Source organism: Ailuropoda melanoleuca, chromosome 1 (assembly GCF_002007445.2).
Source record: "Ailuropoda melanoleuca isolate Jingjing chromosome 1, ASM200744v2, whole genome shotgun sequence".
Lineage (NCBI taxonomy): Eukaryota > Metazoa > Chordata > Mammalia > Carnivora > Ursidae > Ailuropoda > Ailuropoda melanoleuca.
The window spans coordinates 81,732,807-81,758,724 of NC_048218.1; the positions used below are offsets into that span (position 1 = coordinate 81,732,807).

The 25,918-nt window shown below is 43.6% G+C and overlaps 1 long non-coding RNA gene and 1 pseudogene across 2 annotated transcripts in view; one reads left to right on the forward strand and one right to left on the reverse strand.

The window, feature by feature from the left end:
* Positions 1 to 1,546: 1,546 nt before the first annotated feature.
* Positions 1,547 to 2,724, forward strand: LOC100469347 (annotated as a pseudogene).
* Positions 2,725 to 4,955: 2,231 nt separating this feature from the next.
* LOC109490037 overlaps positions 4,956 to 25,918 on the reverse strand; it is a 48,556-nt gene continuing 27,593 nt past the window's right edge. For both annotated transcript variants that reach the window (XR_004627348.1, XR_004627355.1), the window contains exon 6: positions 4,956 to 5,229. This is a non-coding gene — a long non-coding RNA (uncharacterized LOC109490037). The remainder of the gene's footprint in view (positions 5,230 to 25,918) is intronic.

The following is a 25,918-nucleotide window of genomic DNA, read 5'->3' on the forward strand; positions in this document are numbered from 1 at the left end:
TTGGGACTTCAGTTGGCTCATCTGCAAAATGGGAAGCTGGACTTTCGTGGGGAGTTATCCAAGTTCAAATACCATCAAATGATGGCAAGAGCAAATACTTCCCTTACAGTGCTGCTGCAAAGACACAGCCCAGACAACCAGGCTTGGCACATGATAGGAATTTGAAAAGGAAAATAAAGAGGAAAATGGTGACTGTCAAAAGTCCTTCCGAGTTAAAAAGAAAAAAAAAAAAGATTCACAATGCTTCCTATTACAGTCTTTTCTTATTCAGAAAAAGACCTGGAACCCAATCTGGACTAGTCTGGGGTACAACATGAAAATTTCCTTCTTATCCATTTTTCAAAAAAAAATGATTTGAGTACATAATGATCCTCTCCAGATACACGTTGTCTTCACAATATGAAAATGTATCATTAGAAAGATAGAAAAGCAATTGTAAAAGTCCTGAAAACAATAGAACTCAGTTAAGCCTTTGATTTCTAACTCAGGCTTAGCCTGCATTTCGAAGAGGAAAGGCTATCAAACAGGTATGCGGGCACACCACTCGTGTCTTCGTGTGATTCACGAAGACTCTGGAAAGCAAACAGACCACAAAACTACAACCAAGTGTTGACCAAAGTTAACCAAACCTTAGGTGTCCCCCAATTTGTCTGTGGCAGATCAGTTTCAACCCCTTCCAGAATATGGTGACCAAAAACATAGGACCTATTTCAAGATTCAGGCCAAAAAAGTCCTGTTTCAGTTCTTAAAAGAAATCCCAGGAGATTTCAGCCCTATTCCACCCTTCCACACACCTTGCACTTACCCACCATTAGGAAAATATTTGCCACACTGCAGTTGGGTTTCTGGATGTCTCTCTTCCCCAGAGACTGAACATAAGGACATGTCTCCTTTGTGTATCTCTCCCTAGTGCCTCCTGTACGACAGTCACCACACCTACTATATATTAAACCTCTGTGATCCAAGGCAGCCTGACACCAAAGTGTGTCATAGTCTTGCAATTACACCCACTACATCCCAAAGAACTGAAGAAAAAAATACCTGGAATACATGTGTGAATGAGCATTCACATCCCATGCCATTCTCTCCACCCCAATTACCCTTTCCTTTCTTTTTGACACTTCTCAGGTCTCCTCTGGAAGGCATTTCCTTATTGATCCCCACTCACTTCTGACCATGTCTCGCCACTGTGCCTCTCTTAGCAATTAGTACTCAATGCATATTAGAGGAATTGTCACCTCTTTCACTCTGCCGCAGCATGCTGCCCTGAGGACGCTCTCTCTGGGTTCTACTCTTTGGCTTTCCTTCTAATTCATCTACTCAGAAAGCTCCCCACTTCCTAAGCCTCCCTTTTCCCGCCCTCCATTCCCACAGAAGAAGCATCTCTGAGGTGGATGGAGCAGGGCCTGGGTCAGAGATTCTCAGCCAACTATTCGTCACAATCCTCTACAGAGGTTGGAAAATAACAGATGGGGGCTACTGCTCCCCCCCATTCAGCAGACAGCAACATCTTCTTGTGCAGTGCCAGCTGCATCCCCAAGACATGATGGTGAAGGTCAGAATAAATGGATGTGGCCACATTAGGCACTTGGTCACCAGGGCTGCTTTTAACTCTGGCAAAGTGGATGTTTTCAGCATTAATGACCCCTTCTCATTGACCTCAAATACATGGTCTACATGTTCCAGTATGATTCCACCCATGACAAAGTCAATGGCACAGTCAAGGCTGAGAACAGGAAACCTGTCATCAAGAGAAAGCCCATCTCCGGGGCACCTGGGTGGCTCAGTCAGTTAAGCGTCTGCCTTCAGGTGAGGTCATGATCCCAGGGTCCAGGGATCAAGCCCCGCATTGGGCTCCCTGCTCAGTGGGGAACCTGCTTCTCCCTCTCCCTCTCTGTGCTCGCTCTCTCTCAAACAAATAAATAAAATCTTTTTAAAAAAGAAAAAAAAAGAAAGAAAGCCCATCTCCATCTTCCAAGGGAAAGTTCCCGCCAAACTCATGGGGTGATATGGTGCTGAGTACCTTGTGGAGCCCACGGGGGTCTTCAGCACCATGGAGAAGGCTGGGCTCATTTGAAGGGTAGAGCTAAGAGAATCATCATCTTGCCCATCCTGCTGATGCCTCCATTTTTGTGATGGGTATGAACTATGAGAAATATGACAACTCTCTCAAGATTCTCAGCAATGTCCTCCTATACCACCAAATGCTTGGCCCCTCTGGCAGGGGTCATCCATGACAGTTTTGGCGTAGTGGAGGGACTCATGACCACAGTCCATGCCATCACTGCCACCCTGAAGACTGTCGATGACTCCTCCAGGAAGCTATGGTGTGGTGGCCGAGGGACTACCCAGAACATCATCCCTGCTTCCACTGGTGCTGCCAAGGCTGTAGGTAAGGTCATCCATGTACTGAATGAGAAGCTCACTGGCATGGCCTTCCATGTCTCCACCCCCAACATGTCAGTCTTGGATCTGACCTGCCATCTGGAGAAAGCTGCCAAATATGATGACATCAAGAAGGGAAACAAGCATCAGAGTGTTGAGTGCTGAGGACCAGCTTGTCTCCTATGACTTCAACGGTGACACCCATTCTTCCACCTTTGATGCTGGGGTTACATGGCCCTCAATGACCACTTTGTCAAGCTCATTTCCTAGCACAACAATGAATTTGGCTACAGTAACTGGGTGGTAGATTTTGTGGTCTACATGACCTCCAAAAAGTAAGAGCCCCCTGGACCACCAGCCCCAACAAGAGCAAGAGGAAGAGAGGGGCCTTCAGCTGCTAGGGAGTCCTTGCCCCAACTCCTCCCCCAACACACTGAGAATCTCCCTACCTCAACAGTTTCCATTCCAGACCCCCTGAAGAAGGGAGGGGCTTGGGGAGACCTGCCTTGTCATGTACCATCAATAAAGGACAATGTACCCAGCCAAAAAAAAAAGGGGGGGGGAAATAACAGATGGATATATGTGATCATTGCTTTCTGGAAGAAAACAGATCACAAGTCACTGTTGGAAGTGTTTGTCTTTGGAAGGAAAGACTGAGGGCTAGGTGGAAGGGATACAGACTTTCTTTTCTGTACTGTGAATTTTTACTTTGGGCATGCATGTCATTTAATTTTCTTAAAACACAGAAGAAACAGACGCTCAAGGTCTGCTCCGAGATATGAGTATTTAGAATCTCTGGGAAGGGGCCTCAGCAGTTGTATTTTATTTAAAGCTTTGAGTGATTTTGATGCAAAGGCAGACTTCGGGCTCACGGGGAAGAAAAAGGGTATATTTGCATTGTGTAGGTGTGAATGCACATGTGATTGTGTGTGGGAGGGCTGGGGTTTGGAACAGGATTCCACATTTTTAAAAAAAAAAATTCCCCTCTCCAATATTCCTTGCATAGGAGTTCCCTCAGCCTTCTCCCCAGAAGGCAGATCAGACAGTGGGCTCAGTCTCCGCTGCCTAAAGCAAGGCCAGAATGAAGCTTGTTCCCCATGGGAAGGTGAGTAGTGAAGGATGACAAGTGCAGACTCTAGTCCTAGCCCTAACTGTGCTTCCAGACACTTCTCTCTGCCTTCGTGTCCTCAGTTAGGGTTGTGTGAAGATGACATGTGTTGCTATGTTCAGAGCACTTAGAGTCAGGCCCCGTACAGAAAAAGTACAGTGTAATCCTTGACTATCAACACAGGGAAAACAAGGGAGTCCCTGCTTATCATGAAAGCTGAAGCAGGTCATAACCTTCCTCCTCTGTGCCCCTGCAGAGCCATACTGCTGTCCCCGTGCAATCACACCATGATGCCATTAGCTGGGTGCATGCTTGTTTGCATTTCTGGGGTGTCAGCACCCTATGAGACTGCTTCCCATGCGATTTGTGTCATGCCTTGCACAAGAGCAGGGGCCTTTGAGAAACTGTAAAGCGTGCCAAGAAAGGAGCCACTTAGTTACACCTCTTTCTTCCAGAAAGCCATCCTTGACCTAGCCACATTTAACCATCTTCTCCTCTCCCGCTGTAGACTCACCTCCCGGTAGCTTGTCAACAGTCCATCACCTGAGGCTGAAATTCCACCTCCACCCCGAGGAGAGGGCTCCTGGGCGATGAGCCTTGCCTTCTCCTGGGTTACACACGTCCAGATTTCAGGGCATTTCTTGGCACACAGCGGGAGTGCGGTAGATGTCTGTTGAGTCAGACGGCTGCTCTCCTCGGTCCCGGCAGACATGCTCTGCGACCCTACAGAAGGCAACCAAGGTGCGAACGGGACATCGAGTCTCCCTACCAGTGTGGGTGCCGTGCGGTGGAGTAGAAGTGGGTTTATCTCTAAGAGAAGCATTTCTTCAGTAAACAGTCTGCAGATACTTGAAAGAGAGGAACATGGTGTGCCCTGGTTCTAAAATCCTAGGTAATTTTCCTGCTTCGGCAGTACGGCCCTTTGTTCTTTATTAAAACTGCATAGGAATAACCTTGCCACACTATTGCTACTATTAATAATGTGTAGACCTTATCACATTACAAATTGTATTATGAAAATTGAGTGCCAACACCAGGGAAAACTGATAGGACAGAGCTCTCTCACTCTATGATAAAGGAGCGGACTTTCTTGGACCTCCTCGGGCTCCCTTCTGGGCCTGTGAACGCCCCGGGGCCTCCTCAGCCCCCACCCCCTCCGCCTGCGCGCACCAATCAAAGCGATCGGTGAGGCCCTTCTGCCAAGTGCCGTCGGGCCCCCTAAAGAACTGGCTAGGAGCTGCTGCTCCGTGGCCAGCAGTGTGCATTCAGAACAACCAGCAGGCCTTTCAAAAAGACAGGGACGCAGTCCAATCCCCACAGTTCTCAGTTTTTATAAGGACATCTTCCCATAGTTTCCACCTCAGGCTTCCAAACCACACAAATAGGGCGTCGTCCTCACTTTCGGGTCTTACCTTCTGCCTGTGTGAAGTAGGAACTCTTCTAAACAAAGAATGGGCAGGGGGCAGGGGCGATGGGGAGCATCTCACTAGATCCGCCCCACTTTCCCCCGGCGGGGGGCTCCCCAGGAGGATCTGAACTCCCTCTTCTGATGGTGGTACTCTGTGAGCAGGCTCCATGCAGCACTGTGTCGGTGGGCAGGAGAAGGTTTCCATCCACAGTTCGTTAAACCCAGTTTTGGGGTGGGGGGCCGGTCCTCCATTAGGAGCTGGAGCATCCCCATGCAGCCCGCCGTCGGAGGGCCCTGAGAGGACTACCTCTGCAGGGCTTTCTTTGGCCTACGAAAACCAAATGAAGTCTGAACCCAATGAGGGTCTGGTTTAACTTCCTCAACTCACCCCTTATGCTTCCTGGGAAAGACTTGCCCAGCGACCCAGACTGATTCTCCGGATTTCAAATGCAAATTGCACACACACACGCACGCACACACAGGCACACACACGCTGTGAGAGTTTTTATGGGGTAAATGATGGCGTCGTGAACGTCCAAGTTCAGCACCACTTTTTAACTTTCCATCACCAGGCCTTATCTTTCCAGAAAAGAGATGAAAAGGTCTGAGGGAGGGAGGTGATCATAGAGATGGGAATGGCTTTTATTAAAAGAGTGTTTCCCAGACCTTAACTAACCCTCATCCACGTTCGTCAGTCAGGGCCGACAGTTGAGAGCAATATTAGAGGAGGTAATTGCATGTATCAGTCAACAGCTTTTGTCCCGCGGCCGCTGAGAATTACAGTAAAACGGGCACAGGAAAACAGCATACTGGATTAAAGGCAAAAAAGATCTTTCTCCAGTTTCTCTCTACTCACCAGCTGTTATGTTCGGCTGCAGAGACAGAAGCAGCAATATCTGGGGGAAATCTAGCCTACCACAGTCTGGGTTTTTTGTTTTTTTTTTTCCCTCCTTCTGTTTTTCCTCTGCCTTAAAAGTGATTAAGCTTCAACTTTAAAGAGAAACTTTTTCAAAAGGTGTCCTATCTCACTATAGCAACTAAGCTATTGGCTGTATATGAATTTTTCTCCCATTCAAGTATATGAACACATATCAACCTGAAGCTTGTACCACTGCTCAGACTGACTATAAAACAGCCATCTCAGAGCTGTTGATGTCACTGGGTAACACGTCCCCGTAGTTGCTTAAGCAAACAGTTGGCAAAACAGACACATTTTATGTACATTTGATTGTAAATCGCACCAAGTCAAATCACACCATGCTGAAGAGTTAGCAGAGGGGTCTAAGTGGGAGTTGGAAGAAGAGAGAGAGGAGAGAGAAATGCCTATCCTTATGCCCCGAGTACAAATCCGCACAGAAGTGTGATTATCACCAGGTCCCAGGTGCTCTGAATACCACACACCAGCCCCCTTACCCCCATACTAAAGGAACTCCCTTTCTCTCAACCATGTGGAAACAACCAAATCTGTCCAAGAGCTGCCAGAGACTTTGGACACAAAAGAGGAACATTGTTCGGGTCAAGCCAAGGGTACGCAAGAGGGAGAACCGGCTGAGCTGGGAAGGACAGAGACCAACTCCAGCAGGATAGCAGGGAACAGAGAATCATGGCCCTGGGTCATTTCTCAGTGCCTCAGTGAAACCGGGCACAGAACTGAGTTCGGCCAGGTCCACCGTGACTCTGACAGAGGCCAGTCAGGACATGGATGCAGTGGACCACAATAAAGCTGTTGTTATTAATGAATTTGATTGTTAAATACTTGAAATCCTATAGCCAAGATCAACTTCATGATGCAACAGTTAACAGGTTTTGTTTTGTTTTGTTTTTTATAGATCAAAAGCTGAAGTTTAGAGAGGCAAGGCAACTTACCAAGACCTAGCCAAAAGTAATATAGGCACAGGATTCAAACTCAGCTGTATCTTTCCTAAAGCCTCGCGCATGCCACTCCAACTTTGCCCGAGGGCAGCTGCGTGTCCAGCAGTACTTAAGTATGGACACCAGGGATGTAGGCAGCTAGAGGATAAACTTGGGGCAGGTCCCATCTTCCTGGGACATCAAACTTATTCAAATATCGGTGAGTATCAAATGGAACAGGAGGAGTAGGGTGGTGTGGGATTAAGTAATTGCATTAATCAATATTTTATAACACACTTTTTTGCATTAAATTCAATGGCTGTATTAGAGAGCAGGATGCAATATTCCTATTTTTAAAAAAGATTGAATAGGTAATGAATTAATATGATTCAATTTCAAACACTATAAATAGTACAAAGTGGAAAGTTTCTCTCTCGCTTCTCCCCAAGCCCCAATTCCCAATTCCCTTCTCAATAGGCAAATTATTACCTATTTTACGCATATGCATATATACATATGATAGGGGAAGTACATATATAGTCTTTTTTTCTTCTTTAAGAGAACAGTAGCCCACTAGACATGCTTTTCTGCACATTGCTCTTTTTCATGAAACAAGAAATCTTGAAGTTCATATCTGTAAACAAAGTACTCTCTCATTCTTGTTGACAGCTATTAGTACTTCATTAAATTGATGCATCATTATTTATTTAACCGACCAGTCCTATTAGTGGACTTGCAGAATGTCCTGAAAACTTTGCTACTACTAACAATGCCTCAATTAGTAATCTTTTACATGGATCACTTCGCACATTTGAGAATATGTATCTGGGATGCAATGCCACAAGTAAGACTGCTAGGTCAAAGGCATTTGCGTTTACATTTTGACAGATATTAACAAATTTCTTTCTGTGGAAGTTGTACCAATTGGCAGAGAGCCATTTCTTAATATTATCAAACTCTTCTATGTTTGCCAATCCGACAGGTGAAAAACGAAATTTCACTGTCATTGTAATTTGCATTTTTCTTCTTCTGGGTGGGGCTGAGTAGCTTTTCAGGTCCCTAAGAGCCATTTCTCTTTTATTTCCTGCAAACCATCCATATCCTTTCCCATTTTTTATGGGGTTTTGGGCTTTTTTTTTTTTTAAAGATTTTATTTATTTATTTGACAGAGATAGAGACAGCCAGCAAGAGAGGGAACACAAGCAGGGGGAGTGGGAGAGGAAGAAGCAGGCTCATAGGAGGAGCCTGATTTGGGGCTCGATCCCATAATGCCGGGATCACGCCCTGAGCTGAAGGCAGACGCCTAACCGCTGTGCCACCCAGGCGCCCCGGGGTTTTGGGCTTTTTTAATTGGCTTTCAGAGTTCTTTAGAAGGTACAGAAGCTAGCATTTGTCTGAGACTTGAGTTGTACAGTTTCTCTGGGCCCACCAGTCCACTTCCTCTTTTCAGTTTCCACTGAGAAACCCAGCCCCACCATGGCAGCATGGCACCAGCAGCCTGACTGGCCCCATGTGGACCCATGTTGACCATTATGCATCTGGACTCTCCTGAAACCTACTCGCTGCCTGGCCAAGCTTCCTTCCACATCCTGGGTTCTTTCCCCAGGGCCTGCTCTTGTCCAATGGACATCCAAGTCACCCTGATCTAGCTAGTCTATCTCCAGGCTCCCCCAAAGAGATGAGGAGGTAAGAGAGAGGTGAGAACTGGTGCATGTTCTCAACAGCATATCTCCACCCAGTATTTATACACACCACTGTTTCTCCTCCACCAAGTAGCCCAAAAAGATGGTTTCTACGCTATGCCATCTATCTCGGACAGCTGTGGCTGAAGGAGTTTGAAAGCCAGTCAACCCCCTGACCGAGTGATTCTATGCAGGAACTGGTAAAATACAACTCTCTTGCCTCATTCTGTACAAGATTCCAGCCAGTGCACGTTTTTAACTATACAGTCAGATTTGGAGTACTCGGGGTCTAATAATCCAGATGGTAATCTAATTCAATTTTTAGTTCCTCTACCAATATTCCTTTTAGATCAATTGACTGTTAATTCATCCCTTGGACTGAAGGACAATCCATTCATGTACCACTCCCAAAAACATATTCTGAGTCCCTATTATGCTACAGGCACTAGAAATAAAAAGACAAACAAAGAAACAAAAATTTCCTACTTATAAGGAGCTTCTAGTCTATGAAGACATAGGAATTTAAAAAGAAAAAACTTTTAAGGGCAATTGCAATGCTAGGGAGCTTCTGCTTGGATGGAAGTAAGAGTCCACGAGATGATCTTCAAGAGCTGAAACCAGCCAAGATGGCAAAGGAGACGCAGGGGAAGCGAGGACTGAGCGAAAGCACTAGCAGGTCTAGAGGTGGTGGGGAAAATCATCCGAGTAGAGATGCCTCATGAGCAGAGGCCTGGAGATGAGAAAGCCGTCACCCACTGGAAAGGCTACAGTGGTTGAGCATGGCTACAGTCAGAAGGGCTGAGGTTGAGAGAGGAAACCTTAAACACGAGCAGAGCCAGACTGTGAAAGCCCCACATTGTGCCAGATGTGTCCCAATGAAGGTGGTCAAAGCCACAGAAATGTATGAAGCCGGAGCATGGGATCACCACAGCAAAACTGTTCACGGGACTAATAATTCATAACAGAGTTCAAACGATTGTTGAGGCTTAATTAGGTTAGGGTTTTGATAAGAGACAAAATCTTCAGCAAAAGAATGACTCCAAATGTAGAATTTGGAAAAGTCAAATGAAATTGGTGGGATAAGTGTCTGGGTGGGAGAGACCTCCTTGGCATTTCCCAAATCACACTAAACATTAGCTACGATTTCTTTCATTAGCACAAAATTTCACACACACACTTACGCATACCTGCAATATCATTTATGCATCATTACAGTGTTCCTGGCAGTATTACTTTTAATATCACAAAATTGAAAACGTAAGTATTTATCAATTTGGGACTGTTCAAATAAATTACGGCATATATATAAAAAGGAATACCATGAAGCTATAAAAAAGGCTGAGGAAACTCATTACATACTATGTAAAAAGAGCTCCAAGGTATAGTATCAAGTGGAAAATGCAGAACAATGCATATACTACTCTACCGTTTTTCCATAAAACATATGGGGGGCAGGGGGAGGGAAAACACATATGTATTCGTTAGTGCGTACGTAAAGCAACTCTGGAAGGAGACACAAGAAAACAATAGCATTTGGTCGCCAGTGGGAAGGGGAAGTGGGTGGCTGGGAAAAGCAGGCTTCACTATATTCTCTTTTGTTCCTTTTGAATCATGTAAATGTATTACCTATTCAAAACTGTCCCTGTCCTTAAATAGCTCACAGCGCAAACAGATAAACACATGGACAACGGGGAAGAGCTCATTTAAAATGTCTAATAGGCTCTAACACGAAGGTAAGAGAGGAGTTAAACAAATATTTGGTCTTGAGCCAGAGAAAATACAATTGGAAAAGATCATAATCCTCCTCTTTCAGCCACCGTTTCTGTTGAACATTTCTGGACTATTCTCCAGGCCCACGTCCTGCAGGCATAGTTCGTTCATGACTGAACACCCAGGGGGCTCCTACCCCAGTCCCCTCACTTTACAGATGTGGAAACTGAAGGACGGTAAGGTGAAGGGGCTTGCTTCAAGCCATGTGGGTGGTTGGCAGTGTCCTAAGTGAGCCCGCCATGATGTCCCTTCTCTTGGCAGACGCTGACACTACCGCAAAGACGGTGACTTTGGCAGTGCTCAGGACTGGCTGAGACACAATTTAGTCTGTGGAGATTCCATCTGCCAGTCCTCTCTGGAGACACCGAATAACCTGTGTGTCCACCAGCCAGTTAGATGCCACCTCTTCTTCTCCACAGCAGTGGCAAGTCAGCAAACTTGCCCAAGGAAAACAGAAGTCATCCTCTCCCGAGCAGTGCCCGTCAGTACCCGAGCTCACGTGGTCCCGGCCACCTCGGGAGACCAGCACCTAAATAAACCAGAACTTGTAGTTTGGTTTTTGTGAAGAACAGAATGTGATCCTCTGTGCATTTAACAACCTGAAATCTCCATATTAAGTTACTAATCTTGCCTTAAATGAAACAAAATAATGGTCCATCAGCCTGTCATGCCCAAACGTCAGCCTCTGATGTCTCGCTGGCGACAGAGCGATGTGCTGTCATCTGCAAATCCACACGCACCCTGGCACGCAGCAGTGAGCATTGGCACGTTGTCACTTCAGAAACGGACTAGGGCTTAGCCGGAGGCAGCTGGAGTCCTTAGGGATTTCAGAGCTCCGACTTGTGAACGTATCTTTCGTTTTTCCACAGAACTGCTCTTCCTGTCCAGGACCTTTCGTTGCTCCCAAAACTCCACACAGTTAACCGTTGATCTCCTCTCTGCCCTCCTCATCAGCCTCTTTATTCTTCTTGCTCCTTCCTCTGAGCTTTCCAGCAGCAGCCCCATCCTAAAAATAGCTCCCCCCCCCTTCATCCTGCCTGCTCTTTCATCTGCGGAGCTCTTCCTTTTTTCCTTTCATTTCTAGGTGTCTTTAGAATATGAAGGGGAAACCTCACTTCAGCAAATAATGAAACAGTCATAATATATATCACAAAAGTGGTGACTATTTATTGAGCATTTACTCTGTACCAGGGATTGAACAACAACAACAACAAAATACATATATATATATCCAGCAAGCATGACCTTGGAATAAAAACATCTTCTGTTTGGCAAGTTATTTTTGTCTCAAAACATGAATGGTCTCTGGAAACAGACTATGATTGGTTTCACCATGTCTACTCTCTACGATGACAATAATCAATTGTGTTACCATACGACTGTTTTCAAGTAGCCCTTACTTGTGTGACAGCCACACTCTAGAACAAACCATCTGGCTGTATGATGTCTGCACTGTAGTCAGAAATGGGAGGATGGATGCCCATCTCCTCCCACCCCGGGGGAGCCATGCAACAGAGCTGTCTCAGTTTTATCCTTGTGCTACCCAAACTCAAATTTCAACATCTCTTGCCAGAACCGCGTCACTCCTGCTTGAAATGCTACCTCAGTTTGCAGCGATACAACATGACAACCCAAAGGCCACAGTCTTAAGAGTTTGGAAGAGAAATGAGTGTGAAGATGAGCTTTGAAAAATCTCTCACTTCTTCCTACAAAGGTCTCATCAAATATAACTTCCTGGGTTGGGGACTTTGATAATATCTTACTCCTAAGGAAATTCCACTAGAACTAAAGATCTAAATAACTCATAGAGCTTGCGATATTATATATTCTATGCACCTCATTGTGTCCTCATTTAAATGACTCAGTTGTTGAATATTTATCTTATTCATTCTATTAAGATAGTATCTGAACCTGGCCCCTCCTCAAACCTTTCTCCCCTCTCATTGTTCTGCCTTCCAAATGCCGCCATAGTGGTATTTCCAATAAAAATTCTTGACTAGAATTAGTAAACAGACATATCATCGCTTACCTGTTTTGCCCACTGATATATCCCAAGACCAACAGGAGTTCAAGAAATATTTTTTTAACAAACAAGAATTAATTAGTGGTCTAATTAATTTACATTTTTTGGTTTTGTGTATTAACGATTCTTCCCAGTGCCGGCAGGAATGTGGTAAATTGAGAATCCTTATATTCTTAATGAGAGAACTTGACAACACAGTTTTTCAAATAGTCTTCCTACTCTTTCATTTGTAGCAATTAATTTACCCTAAGAAAAGAGCCTAAATATTGGACGGAGAAAGAAGTTAANTATTCTTAATGAGAGAACTTGACAACACAGTTTTTCAAATAGTCTTCCTACTCTTTCATTTGTAGCAATTAATTTACCCTAAGAAAAGAGCCTAAATATTGGACGGAGAAAGAAGTTATCTTTTTTTTTTTTTTAAGATTTTATTTATTTGACAGAGAGAGAGACAGCCAGCGAGAGAGGGAACACAAGCAGGGGGAGTGGGAGAGGAAGAAGCAGGCTCATAGAGGAGGAGCCTGATGTGGGGCTCGATCCCAGGAACCTGGGATCACGCCCTGAGCTGAAGGCAGACGCTTAACTGCCGTGCCACCCAGGCGCCCCAGAAAGAAGTTTTCTGTAGACAATGTCTCCCAAATTGGAAAGTACGCAAAGTCCAGCAATAATGAAATGTGCAGTCACAGTGGCACAGCCACTCAATGAAGTAGTATGTAGTTATCAAAAGTGATTATTAAGTTTATGTAACAACAGGTGAGAAAAGTAACAGGATGCACACATTGTATCGAATACTTACGTCAAATATTCCGAGACACATGCAGAAAAGTGCTAACAAGGGGAACTGGAGTTGAATTCTGGCCTCTTTATAAATGGTGTGAGTTTAGGTGGGTTAATCTCCATGGCCCAATTTCCTCACGCTAATTACAACGCGATGATAAAGATAATAATAACAAAGTAACTGCTGTCTTCCGCGCCGNGAGTTGAATTCTGGCCTCTTTATAAATGGTGTGAGTTTAGGTGGGTTAATCTCCATGGCCCAATTTCCTCACACTAATTACAACGCGATGATAAAGATAATAATAACAAAGTAACTGCTGTCTTCCGCGCCTGCGGCTGATGGGATAAGCAGTGAACAGATACACTTACTATAATGATGACTATAAGGGTGATGCAACTGGGCTGCTCTGTCTTTGTTTCCTAAACCCTCAGTGATGTGCTAATAGTACACACATCAGGACCGTGATCGCTTTATCTTTCTCTTCTCTCCTCTGGGAGAAATGCCTGGATCTGGATTACTTCAGCCATGGTGCTTTTGTCCTCTTCTTCCTAGAAATTCCTATGGTGCTTCCTGCTTGAAACTATTGCTTGGCAGTGTTTTTATGCTGCCTGGAGTTCGTCATTACATTTTATATGGACATCATGATCCCTGACTCCCCCGGACGTGGCTTTCAGGAACAGGGCATTTTGGGGCCCTCCTCATGGACCCTTTGGCACAGATCCAAATGTGCCACAACAAGTTAATTTGATTTTTAAAATATGCTGATTTGGTGATCATACAGACAGAAGTATGCAGATTGCCCATAATTTCAACATCAGCTTTTTTCCTATTTCTTCCTTAATCATATTTTATTTCTTCAGAGTGGCATAGGAGCTAAAGAAACAAATAAATCCTGGGACGATTTTCCTTGATTTGTATTTCACATCCACTTGGTTTTATAACTCAGCAGAACCTGAAGTTCGTCTTGTCTCTGAGATGAACTAATTCTGTATCTTTCTCACACAGAAATAAGTAATAATTGAAGCCGGTGGTAATTAATTCATAGAAAAAAGGGTGTACCCATTGGAAAGCCAGAGGATAGGCCATCTATGACTTCCTGGGAAGAACCCTCTGGAAGGCAGGATTCCCTTCAACAATTCAAAGATGCTGCCCATCCAAAAGTAAGTATTTCTGCTTAAAGTTTTTTGTGCCTGTTATTTCCCTAGGGCAGGAGCCCTACAAGCAAATACCTTTAACTGTGCCAGCTCCATTTTTTTTTTTTTGCACAATTAGCTTATCTCCGATCATATAAACACACACATACACACACGATGGCAGTCTTTGGTTATGGAGGTAAAACAGGAAAATAAAGGTTTCTTTAAGTTTGAGAGTTGGGTTTGAGGACAAACCAGATTAAAGCTTCGATGGATATACAAAATAATAGATGAATACTGTTGTCTGCTTTCCTTAAATTATTTTATTAGAAAGAACATATTAATTATAATGGAAGCAAGCTTGGACTCTGTGGGTTTCTAAAAAAATTCCTTTGTAGCATCACGGCAGGATTTCCCACCATTTTCCTCTTTCTGAAGAAATTAACTCCCCATGGTTGGTCAGCAGGATAATCTAATTTTAACCAATCAGCTTGGGAGCTGCCGTTGACCTCACAAAGGGAGAGAAAGGTATCTGCAGTCATAGCAACCAGCCGCTCAGCTCTGATCATCTCTGGACCCTTCCGCCTAATGACAGACACCGGCTTGCTTCTTAGATGATTAATCTTTTCCCCTGTGAACCTCCTTGCATACATTAGCCAAACAAGTCTGATAAATTTGTTTATCCCAAGACAATCATTAGAAAATTACCTGCAAAAGTAATTCTCACTAGAGCAGTTTGTGAATGGAAAGCCATATGGCAGATGAGAACAGAAATAAGCAATAAATTCTCTTGCTGTACGTCGCAACAGGTCAGGGAAGTTTTTTTCCCCTTTAAACTTTATCATTTTACATCAAATCACAAAAGCACAGCAGCCTAGAGCCCATTTTATATGAGCAGAAGAATCCTTTATCCAGTCCTTAGTCGTTCCTCCAGCACTGTGCCTACTACGTGTTAGCTTCTAGAGACCCACCGCTGAATGTGAGCTAGCTCTGGCCTCCTCGATCCCACAGTGCAGTGAGAGGAGACACATGTGTGAAGAGATAATCACAGCACACCATAAGGGCTGTAACCGAGACAAAACAGAGAGCTCTGAGAGCACTGAAGAGGAGCGGATAACTGTCTATTTTTCCAGCGTCAACAAAGAGTGTCATGGTTATGACATTCGAATTAGATAAAAAGGATGAGCAGGATTTTTCCAAAATGGAAGAGCATTCTAGGCAAAGAGAAGAGCACTGGAAAGACAGGAACTTTATGGACAACCGTGAGAAACTCCTGGGAAGCAGCATGTCTGGAGCAGCTGGATATTGGCCACATCTTCTTCCAGGAAGTGAGACTGAAAGTGGGAGTTGGGACAAGATTGACAGTACTTTGTAGGATGGCATGAACAAGTTTTAGGGCTTCAAGGGGGCTAGACAATGAGGATGGACAGGAAAGGCCAATCTGGAAGCTCTTTCTGAGACTGACTTGAGATTGTAATTGTTGGCGTATCCTTGGTGACACTCCTCATTTGTGGGAAGAATGAGAAGACAGTGAGCATTTGTTGCAGCCCCACAGCTCATGTGGGCCATTTCCATATGCAGTCACTGGATCCACTACCGAAGGGTCAGTTTGATGAGTGGGAGGGACGGCAGGGTCTCCGTCTGGTTGAGAGGCTTAAAATGAGAGAATGTATTTAAAGCAGCTGATGAGACAACAACGTGGTCACAAATGTGGGCATAGCCTAATTGACCCTCCAGGCTTTTACAAACCAACGTTCGACAAACCTCACCCCAACCAGGGGTCAGGCAGCAGAAGGCTGGACAGCAGCCAAGGCAATCTGAGTCCAGGTGTGGACTTGAGCAGTGGCAGGACAATCAGGCTTGTGCCAGAGGTGCCGGAGCAGCGCTCTGGTTCCATTAAGACAGCATCAGAAACACATACCGGAATGAAAGATATCATTCGTAGCTGGACTCATCACCGACAATGTTCTTCAAAGCTACTCAGGAACCCCAGCAAAAAATGTGCTCCAAGCCCAGACCAAGACCCTGGGCCAGAGGATTTCTAGGTCTACAGGTCTGCCAGGGATCTTGGTCCTGGTCTCCAAGTCACTCATGTCTTCTAAGAGGAGTGTCGCTCAGCAAACTCCCTCCACAAGAGACTCAGAAAGAAGCCAATCATCAAGCTAAGGAGTCAGTATTTTCTATAGAATTTTCCAAATAATCAGTAGTGAGCATGTAATTAAGTTTTTCAACAAAAACATATCTTCACAAAAACAAAAATTACACGTCAAATGACCTCAAATGCTATGTCTCCATCATAGCAAATACACAGCAAGTTGGACATAAATCATCGCGAGGGCTGACCAAGATCAGGACGAGGTCTATGCCAAGCCCTCTACACACTCTGAGTCATTTGCTCCTCACAGGAGACCCCATGAAAAAGGAGTTCTGTGCATGTCTCCTGGTTTTGTGGGGAAACAGAGCTGGAAGTATATATCTTTAAAAAAAATTATAAATGCAATTATAGTTTTAGATAGACTCTTCTTTAAAAAAAACAGGAATAAAACTGTTGACTCAAGATTTTGGAGAGAATATTGTCTTGAAGTTATTATTTAAAATATACANTTTAAAAAAAATTATAAATGCAATTATAGTTTTAGATAGACTCTTCTTTAAAAAAAACAGGAATAAAACTGTTGACTCAAGATTTTGGAGAGAATATTGTCTTGAAGTTATTATTTAAAATATACATGTATCTATATGTAATTATATATATATGTTCTGAGCACCTGGATGCCAGGCCGTGGACTACAAGGAGAAGCAAGTGATGTGATGGGGGAGACATAGACAACTAACCACGCAGTGGTGTGCCATGTCCTCAAGAGTGGGCTGTGCAGAGTGGCACAGGAGCACAGAGGAGGCAGCAATCAGCCCATGAGTGCCTTGTGTGAGCAAGAACTGCCCTTCACCGAGCGCCAGGCTCCACACTTGAGCTCTGACAAACACTACGTCATTTACACCGCATGACGACCTCACAAGGCACTGTTTTCCCCTGACATTTTGTCGCTGCGGAAGATAAATCTCAGAGGTTAGGGAGCTTATCCAAAGTCCCATGATCATTAAATTATAGCTTTAGGATTTGAGCCTTAGTCTGTATGATTCCAAGGTTTGTAAATCACAAAAATACACTGTATGCCCATCTCACAACCTAGAGTTCTTTACGCCTGGATGATCAGCTTGCATTCAAAAACAGATGCCCACGTTCACACTGGAAGGGCTCGTCCCTAGATTTGCTTCACCTATTCCTCAGTTTCCTTGTCTTCTTTATTCTCCCCCACAGCAGACCAAGGGACAATATTTTCCCGAGGACCAGGGCACGGAATGCTGCTTCATGAAAGAACACATGCTTCAATGCCAAACAACACTGTCTACATGTTTAATTTTTTTTTCTTTGGCTCTCTGCAGACCCTTGAGATCTGCTGGAGAGCCCATTCTCTCTCTCCATCTCTCTCTTCCTTTAATGCTGCAAGTCCATAGTCTACCTTCTCACAAAGAAGTTCTCAGTTGATAAAAATAGGTCCTCTATTCTTTTCCCCCCTCTGAAACCCATGTGACCAGGACTATTGACCTTAAAGCTTACTCTGTAAAGGTAGTGCAGTGTGTTTAAAACCCAAGGAGACGAGACACCAGTTAGCTCCAAAAAACAGTTTGTGCGCACTGCAACATGTACCTTACTAAATGCGTAACTTACTGAAATGTTTAAGAACCATGGCTCAGCACCATCAGGGCAGTAAATCGCGGTACTCAGTGTTGAAGGGAGACCAAGTTATAATGGTGGATCCACTCTGACCCCTTAAATGGGTCACTATCAACACAGAATGATTTGAAAGTGACAGAGCATCAAAGAAGATGGTTAGGTGGGCAGGGGAGTATGAAGCAGGTAAAAGATACAGTGAGCGCATCACTGATTACTCAGATTGGAACACTATTGAGGGTGGTAGGAGATGCCGTTAGTAATGATGGAGGATAACAAGTATAAGCCAGGACTCTGCAGCAAACAAGGATGTATGATCACTGCAGTAATAGGAGGCAGTGGGGAGCTATAGTGAGGCCCTCATCATTTAACCTGGGATTGCTGCAAACTCAGGCCAAAGACACTGGATCTTTCATACAACCATTTTCCACTTACTCTCTTGCTTTAGCCCAGAGGGAAATGACCTTTGGGACAAATCCATCTAGGCAGAAACCCTGGGTGTCTCATGGCAGACATACATCCCCACCTTCTTGTTCGTGCAAAAGTGTCCATGGGGACAATCACAAGGTCCTACAGGGCATGGGACAGCCCAGGGGAATGTAGATGTTCCAGGGGAACAGAGCCAGCGGAATGAGAATATTTTGGTTCTAAGGCAGAGTCTATCTGAATTAAACAAAGGGTCTAACCAGTGGTCAGGAGTACCTGACAGAGTTCCGATCCCCTGGGACAAGAGGACTGGCTAATAGCCTCTGACAAGCATGCTGAGGTCCAGAAAGCATGACCATCTCCAACATACTGAACTAGAGAGAAATGAGAAGCCAAGACAGAAACCCAGAGAGATCACACACTGTAACTCTAGAACTATCTACTATCTGCTGTTTTCTCAGCTTCCATGGTTTCTTCTAAATCATGTTGCATATCAGTGACAGAAGAATTATTTCATGCCCCTGCTTAAGAACATACTCTAGCTCCCCACCGCCCCCTATTACTGCAGTGATCATACATCCTTGTTTGCTGCAGAGTCCTGGCTTATACTTGTTATCCTCCGTCATTAGTAACGGCATCTCCTACCACCCTCAATAGTGTTCCAATCTGAGTAATCAGTGATGTGCTCACTCTATCTTTTACCTGCTTCATACTCCCCTGCCCACCTAACCACCTTCTTTGATGCTCTGTCACTTTCAAATCATTCTGTGTTGATAGTGACCCCTTAAATGGGGTACCACTATAACTTGGTCTCCCTTCAACACTGAGTAGAGCAATTTACTGCCCTGATGGTGCTGAGCCATGGTTCCTTTTTTTTATATATATAATATGATAATTATATTTAAAATCGCTGTGTAGTATACAGGTATTTTTTTTTCTTTTTTTTTAAATTTTTTATTATGTTATGTTAGTCACCATACAGTACATCCTTAGTTTTTGATGTAGTGTTCCATGATTCATTATTTGCGTATAACACCCAGCGCACCATGCAATATGTGCCCTTCTTACTACCCATCACCGGCCTATCCCAATCCCCCACCCCCCTCCCCTCTGAAGCCCTCAGTTTGTTTCCCAGAGTCCATAGTCTTTCGTGGTTCATTTCCCCTTCTGTTTACCCCTCATTCATTCTTCCCTTACTTCTCCTACTGATCTCCCTGCTATTCCTTATGTCCCATAAATGAGTGAAACCATATGATAATTGTCTTTCTCTTCTTGACTTATTTCACTTAGCATAATCTCCTCCAGTCCCGTCCATGTTGCTGCAAATGTTGGGTAATCGTTCTTTTTGATGGCTGAGTAATATTCCATTGTATATATGGACCACATCTTCTTAAACCAGTCATCTGTTGAAGGTCATCTCGGCTTCTTCCACGATTTAGCTATTGTGGACAATGCTGCTATGAACACTGGGGTGCATATGGCCCTTCTCTTCACTACGTCCATATCTTTGGGGTAAATACCCAGTAGTGCAATTGCTGGGTCATAGGGTAGCTGAGCCATGGTTCTTAAACATTTCAGTAGGTTACACATTTAGTAAGGTACGTGTTCCAGTACGCATAATTTTTTGGAGCTAACCGTGAAGTTAAACACAAAAGTATGTTTGAATCCTGAGGGTGCAACTTACAAACTGTGTGAGCACGAACAGATAACATATCCGCTCCGGACCAGAATTTCCTCATCTGTGAATATAGGCGTAATCACAGAACCTAACCTCGAGGGTGAGTCATAAGTTTTAGGCGAGAGGATGCAGGTAAAGTGCCTCCCATAGACCTGCTGGCTGATGGTGGAGGTCATCACCAACACTTCCACTGCCGGCTCAGCACCGTGCTGCCTGACAGGTGGTAGTTCCACACCCTAGTGTCTGCGCTTGGAGCAGTGAAACATTGACACATTGAACGCAGTTTTGAGGCATATCTGGCAGATAATTGTATCTTAGGTCAGATTTGATTTATCCAGGGAGTGCCATCAGCAGAAACGAAGTACAGGATGAAGGAGAGAATGTATGGAGAGGAGGGAGGAGGAGTGAAGCAAGAATGTGATCTCAGCTTCAGATGAGCTTCAGTCAAGTCCCATGGAGAAGCTCTGGAGCACAAAGCACATCCCGAAGTGGGTTCCAGTTTGAGCAAGGGGGCTGGCCTTTTGTACCCCATGCATAATGGTCATTAGCCAAGGTCTGGAGGGGTGTGTCCTCCCGGGAATGAATGCAGCTGAGGGATGCAGCTGGCAAAGTGGATGCTACCCTGGGTGCCAGCAGCATCCATCGATCTGTGATGCCCACACGGACCCATGCACGCTCCACCACGCCTAGGCGACCCCAGGAAGACTTCGAAGCCTTGTGCGTTTAATATGTGTGACCAAAGGCAAGTCAATTTCTCTAAGACTCAGTTCCTTTATCTGCAAAATGACGCTGGTAATACTTAATATTGTAGGTTATTCTCAGGATTTAGAAAGAACACATTCCTAATCCTGACAGTAAATGGGATGGAACTGCACATCTTTTTCTCACAGCCAGATTTTTCTTTGTTCACTATGCACAGAATCTAGGTTCTTTCACTTACACGCCTTTGCTCAGGCTCTCTCTCCACACTCCCAGGCTCCCCCCTCCCCTGCCCGGGAAAGTGGTGCCTGATCACATATGCACAACACATACACACACACCCTTCCCCTCAAATTGCACCCACCCAAAATAACCTCCACAGTACCCCGTACTTTAAATTTCCATATCTGAATCTTTCCTTCCTCCTGTCTCAGCCCCATCCACTGCCTCAAATCTACACTGTCCTTGCCCTCCTCTGACATCTCTTCTCACTTAATTCCGTATAACTTAACATTTCACTAATTTCTAATTGTTCAGTGTTTGTTTGGTCTCTTCCGGCCGGATTTTAAATATCTACTCTTCCATCCCCGCTCCAGAACTCAGGTATCCAGGGCTAGGCGTCTAGTGGATACTCAATATATGCTTTTGGTTCAGGTAAGAATATTTCTTAGTCGCAAGAACAATGAAATACCTTGGTTGACCATTTCCATTCTCAGGATTCTCAAAACTAGCAAAATTCTTCCCTCTGATCCAGAGGTGCTCGTCTGACAACCCAGAACAATAGCGCATGTAAAATGAATGATAATGGCTTCCCCTGTAATTTAGCTCACAGATGAATCTTAGGTGAGATTTTTCTATTGGGTTCTAACAGTCTCTGAAAATTGGTGCCCTAGGAGGTGCAAAGTGGAATGCCCAACACAGCTCTGATTATAAACTGCAGCCTATGCATGCATTACCATAACGGCAGGCCTAGGCTGCTCTCAGCATACTGAAATCTTTGATTAAATCAAACCTTAAGTATTGAACAAGTGCGGGTGTGTCCTAATTTATGCAATAGGTGTGTCTCTAAAGAGTTAATTTATGCTAATTGACATTTTTTTGGAGAGGGGATCAAATTATAAGTGAAATTCCCTTGGAGCACTTTTTAATCGATGCCATAATGCTACTGGAAATTTTTCTTGTCAATAATTACCATTCAATTATTTAGTTAGTTTTAACATAGCATTTTTGGTCTTTTCAAGTTAGGATATATGTGTATTTTATCTCTTAGACTTTTAGAGAAATAAATTTTAAAAGCCACCATGATTCAAGACTATCTTTTTGGGGGGGGCATCTTTTCCCCCAATAGGAGATAGGTTATTTTACTTGTTTATTTTAAAATACCACTTAAGAGGCACCTGGGTGGCTCAGTGGGTTAAGCATCTAACTCTTGTTTTCAGCTCAGGTCATGATCTCGGGGTCATGGAATCGAGCCCTGCCGAATGCTCTGCACTCAGCGGGGAGTCTGCTTCAGATTCTCCCTCTCCCTCTGCCCCTCCTCCCCCATGCCCTCAGGCACAAGCGCTCTCTCTCTCTCTCTCTCTCTCTCAAATACATAAATAAACCCTCAAAAAAATAAAATACCACTTATTTTTATGTCATAATCTCCACTTTAAAGATAAGGCAATGGGGGCGCCTGGGTGGCACAGCGGTTAAGCGTCTGCCTTCGGCTCAGGGCGTGATCTCGGCATTATGGGATCGGGATCGAGCCCCACATCAGGCTCCTCTGCTAGGAGCCTGCTTCTTCCTCTCCCACTCCCCCTGCTTGTGTTTCCTCTCTCGCTGGCTGTCTCTATCTCTGTCAAATAAATAAATAAAATCTTTTAAAAAAAATTTTTTAAGATAAGGCAATGAAAATTCAAAGAGATTAAGTATGCAGGGTCACACAGTCTATTAGTGTGCTAGGGGTGCCAGCAACAAGTACCAAAGGCTGGGGGGCTTAAACAACAGAAATTTATTTTTTCACAGTTCTGGAGGCTGGAAGGCTGAGATCACGGTGTTTGCGGGGTTGGTTTCTTCTGAGGCCTCTCTCCCTGGCTTCTAAATGGCCTTCCTCCCCCTGTGTCTTCACAGGGTCTTCCCTCTGTGCCTACAGGGATGCTCATCTCTTCTTCTAGAGACATCAGTCATACTGGATTAGGACCCACCCTAATAACCTAATTTAACCTTAAATACCTCTTTAAAGGCCCTATCTCCAAATTCAGTCACGTTCGGAGGTACTGGGGGTTAGTACTACAATTTTGAGATATGCAGCTCAGCCTATGCCACACAGCCAATGAGTGAAGTGCTCAGATTAGAATCCCGCATTTTGAAAATCTAAACCAAGGCGCTCTCTCTCACCGTACTTTCCGTGTTTATTCCTAGCTGTGTGTTGTTTGTGGAATTATTTTAAGAGTAAGATATCAAGTAAATATGAGGTTTCATTTACATTCCTATGTTCCATCTACAGCATTTCTGCTCTAATACAATATATGTGTACCTGAAAAAAAAAAAAACAAACAAGCAAAAAAAACCCCTTGCCTTCTGCAAAATTGCACACGAAAAATAACAGACTTTATGGGGAAAATAAGGTTAGGCAGACCCCTCAGGGACTGTAGAGCTTTGTAAGAGGGCACTGATAAAAACATTAACAGTTCTTTTTTAAAAAATCCTTAGCAATTAAATCTCTATTAGCATTAGCACCTCTCCAATATTTATTTGGACCTTAAACCCCAGAGCCTTGGTGCCCTCTTCCCTTAAGATGTATGTATCAAATAATATTTGCTTCCAATACAGACCACTTTCATCAAAATTTAAAAATCTGATCCTGAGTTCAGTCTTCATAAAGATGGTGTCCTAATACTCTTCTAAATATTGTTTAGAAGTACCCAACTCCTGGAGACCAGTGAGCCATGAAGGAATCCTAATCTGTGAAGTCCACACATGCTTCTATCTCCAAGAGCTGGTAAAATGATAATTATTATACTAATAGTTAACCATTTACTAAGCACATAACAGGCAGACCCTGAGAGAGGTCTCTTGCACACCTGTAATCTTCATGGTAACTCTGCAAAGTAGATATTTTTATCTTCACTTGTCAGCCAAGGAAACTGAGGCTAACAGAAGTTATGGGACCGCTCCAAAAATACACAGACTCTCAACAGCATAGCCAGGACTTGTTCCTGAATGTTACTTGTTCAAAAGCCTTACCTGTTCCACACTTCACAGGTAAGCTGGCCTATTAGGTGTAGGTCCAACCATTTGACCAACCACCAGTTTTAATTAACTGCAACAATCATCACCATCCTCACTACTTTCCTCCCAAAAGTGAACAGAAATGTGCTTTCTGACCATCGTAAAGTGGGATGACCTTACTTCTTATGAGATAGGAAACAGCAACTGAGATGGTCCATCAAACTTTCACACAAACTATTGCCAGGCTAGACTCCTAAACCCCTCCCATAGGCTTTTTTTTTAACCTAAATCCAGAACTTTATAGTAATCTCTGTTAAATTTCATCATGTTAGTTTAAACCCATTATTCCAGGAATTGGTTATCTTTTTACACTTGTCATCTGTTCTATGAACTTTCCCTCACAATCTGGATTTCTCTGCAAATGTGATGAATATTATATATGCCTTCATTTAAGTCATTAATAGACACTGAACAGAACAAGATCAAGGTTAAGACCCTTTTCTCTTCTAAAGAATCTCTCTCCATGGTCGCAGAGGCATGCTGTTAATCCAACCAACTCTTGCCATCCAGGTTTTTAATGAGAGACTGTATCATCTTGCTGAGAATAAGATAACAGCTTGTCAATGCATTTGGTTCTGACAATTAATAACTCTGCTTTTCTTTTAGGTACTTAGGAATCATTAGATTTATAATTTGTTTTCAATTATTGGCCAGGATCAGCATTATAACTTCTCAGTCCAACAGTTTCTCCTTTCGTTAACAGCAATAGAATGTGCTCATTTCCTNGACAATTAATAACTCTGCTTTTCTTTTAGGTACTTAGAAATCATTAGATTTATAATTTGTTTTCAATTATTGCCCGGGATCAGCATTATAACTTCTCAGTCCAACAGTTTCTCCTTTCGTTAACAGCAATAGAATGTGCTCATTTCCTGTCTCCTGGCCCCACTCATGTTGTTGGCAATATCTCCTTAAGTTTTGTCAGCAGTGGATTGGTGGTCACATCTATAGACTTAGTAATCATCCTGCATATGTCACTCAAAAACTGAGGCATGAATCTATTTAAAGGCATGGACTTATTTAACTTTTTATCGTAGTGAAATGTGTCCTGTCTAGAATATTTACCTACATTTTAGAGTCTGGACATTATGTTATTCAATAAGGAAGAAAGGCATTGATTTTATCTGTCTTCTTTCCACCTTCCATTAATATTACAGTTGAACTTTTAACAACACAGGAGTTAGGAGTGCCAACACCACCCCCCAACCCCCACACAGTCAAAAGTCCAGATATAACATTTGACTCCCTTAACTACTAATAGGCTACTGTTGACCCCAAGCTTCACCAACAACATAAAAAGTTGATTAACAAATATTTTGTATATGTGTTATATACTGTATTCTTACAATAATGTAAGCTAGAGAAAAAGGGTTATTAAGAAAACCATAAGGAAGAAAATATTTTTGCAGTACTGTACTATTAAAAAATCTGTGCATAAGTGGACCTGCACAGTTCAAACCCATGTTGTTCAAAGGTCAACCATATTCTGTCATTCTCAAGTTGCACATCTTTTTCCTCTGCTTTGAATGCCTTTTTTGTGGCCTTTGGTGTTTCGTGAGGCTTAATGCATTTTATTTTATTTTTTTAAAGATTTTATTTTTTTTTTTTAACAGAGAAAGAGAGAGAGCACAAGCACGGGGAGTGGCAGAGTGAGAGGGAGAAGCAGGCTTCCCACTGAGCAGGGAACCTGATCCCAGGACCCTGGGATCATGATCTGAGCTGAAGGAAGACACTTAACCGACTAAGCCACCCAGGAGCCCCGGTTTCATTTTATTTTATTTTACTTTATTTCATTTCATTTCATTTCATTTCATTTCATTTCATTTCATTTCATTTCATTTTTAGAGAGAGAAAGCATGCGAGTAGGCAGGAAAAGGCAGAGGGAAAGGGAAAGAGAGAATTCTAAGCAGGCTCCATGCCCAGTGCAGAGCCCAACGTAGGGCTCGATCTCATGAGCTTGAGAGTGTGACC